Below are 2,266 nucleotides of genomic sequence, written 5' to 3' on the forward strand. Positions count from 1 at the left end.
AAAAAAAAATTAGCAGTCTGCATTTCTTCCTCTCCCTCATTCTCCCTCCACCCCCATTTAATGAATCACCAATTCTACCACCAAAGGTACACCACCTCTTTTTGTCTCTGATGCTGTTTCCTGGACCAAGCCACCATCGCTACTCACCTCAATTACTCCTTCCTATTTGTCCATCTGAAATAGCTCCTCCTTGTTGCAGTTGGTCAGTTTCTTCCCTTCATAGGCCTTACCACAAATTGTGAGTTTGTTATTGTCTGGTTCTCCAAACAGAATGTAAAATTGGTGAGGGCAGGGCCCTATCTCATTCATTCCACAAATATTCATCATAGGTTTACTAAGCACTGGTTACTGTTGTAGGTGCTGGGGGTGGGTGGGGAGAGGTGTGGTATGGTGAGAAAGTAGATAGCAGTTATATGGCAAGAACTACTCTTCAAATTTGAGGGACACAGAAATGGGGTGGTCCTTCCCTCTGAGACTGGACTATGGCAAGTAGGTGAAATTGTGGCTGCTGACTTGCTGGCAGTTGCCATGGGGCAAGATGAAGGCAAAGAGGAAATGTCATGGGACTAAGGACATCAGCCAGAATGACAGCCCCCAAATCTCCTGTCAACCTATAAGGAAGCAGCTGAGGGAAAATGAATACAAGTAGAGAGTTTATTATACGCTTGAGGACTGTAACCCAGGAGCATAGATTCAAGCTGCCCTGAATAGACACTCTGATTAGCAGCCGTTACAAGTGGATATTCATAGGGAAAGAAGAGGCAGTTCCTGAGTTATTTACCAAGAATTTACATTAAAATAACAAACTATTAATTGGCTTAATAATGCATACATTGTTAAACTACAGGGTGTATGTTACAGTGTCCAGTACAACATTATTAGGTTAATTTATAGCTACTTGTGGCAATAGCAAGCATGTCAAGAGATGAATACATAGCTCAAAGGAGGGACACGTAAGATGTGATTCTGTCATTTTATTTTCTTTCTTAATTTTTTTTTTTTTTTTTTTTGCGACCGAGTCTCATTCTGTTGCCCCAGTTAGAGGGCAGTGACACGATCTTGGCTCACTGCAACCTCTGCCTTCCAGGTTCAAGTGATTCTCCTGCCTCAGCCTCCCAAATAGCTGGGATTGCATGTAGGCATCACTACACCCAGCTATTTTTTGTAGTTTTAGTAGAGATGGGGTTTCACCAGATGGCCAGGCTGTTCTTGAATTCCTGACCTTCTGCCCACCTCAGCCTCCCAAAGTGCTGGGATTACAGGCATGAGCCACCAAGCCTGGCTGAATCTGTCATCTTAATGCTTTGCTGGGCATATTTATTTTTATTTATTTTTTCTTTTAGAGGCAGGGTTTTGTTCTGTGGCTCAGGCTGAAGTGCAATGGTGAGATCCTAGCACTACAGGAGCACACCACTATGCCTGGCTTTTTTTTTTTTTTTGAGATGGAGTTTCGCTCTTGTTGCCCAAGCTGGAGTGCAAATGGCATGATCTCCGCTCACTGCAACCTCCGCCTCCCGGGTTCATGCGATTCTCCTGCCTCAGCCGAGATCACAGGTATGTGCCACCATGCCTGGCTAATTTTGTATTTTTAGTACAGGGTTTCTCTGTGTTGGTCAGGCTGGTCTTGAACTGCCAATCTCAGATGATCTGCCCGCCTCGGCTTCCCAAAGTGCTGGAACTACAGATGTGAGCCACCATGCCCAGCCTATTTTTATTTTTTTATAGAGACAGGGTCTGGCACTATTGCCCAGGAAGGTCTCAAATGCCAATAGTATGCCCAGCCATCTCGGCCTGATAATTTAAGAGGACTCTCATTCCTCAGATAAAAGTTCTTTTTGGCCAGGTGAGGTAGCACAGATCTATAATCCCAACACTTTGGGAGGCTGAGACTGGAGGATCACCTGAGCCTAGGAGTTCGAGACCAGCTTGGGCAAGATGTTGAGACCCCCCCCCCATCTCTACCAAAAATGAACAAGTTTAATGAGTGTGGTGGTGGGCACTCGCCTATAGTCCCAGCTAGTTGGGATGCTGATGTTGAGAGCCCAGGATTTGGTACTTAAGCTATGATTGCACCAGCCCGGGTGGCAAAAGTGAGACCTCTTTTCTCTTTTGTGAGCCAGAGTCTCAATCTGTTGCCAGGCTGGAATGCAGTGGTGCGATCTCAGCTCACTGCAACCTCCGCTTCCTGGGTTCAAGCAATTCTCCTGCCTCAGCCTGCTCAGTAGCTGGAACTCCAGGTGCACACCACCAGGCTCAGCTACTTTTT

This window comes from Cebus imitator, unplaced genomic scaffold, assembly GCF_001604975.1.
Source record: "Cebus imitator isolate Cc_AM_T3 unplaced genomic scaffold, Cebus_imitator-1.0 Scaffold71, whole genome shotgun sequence".
Lineage (NCBI taxonomy): Eukaryota > Metazoa > Chordata > Mammalia > Primates > Cebidae > Cebus > Cebus imitator.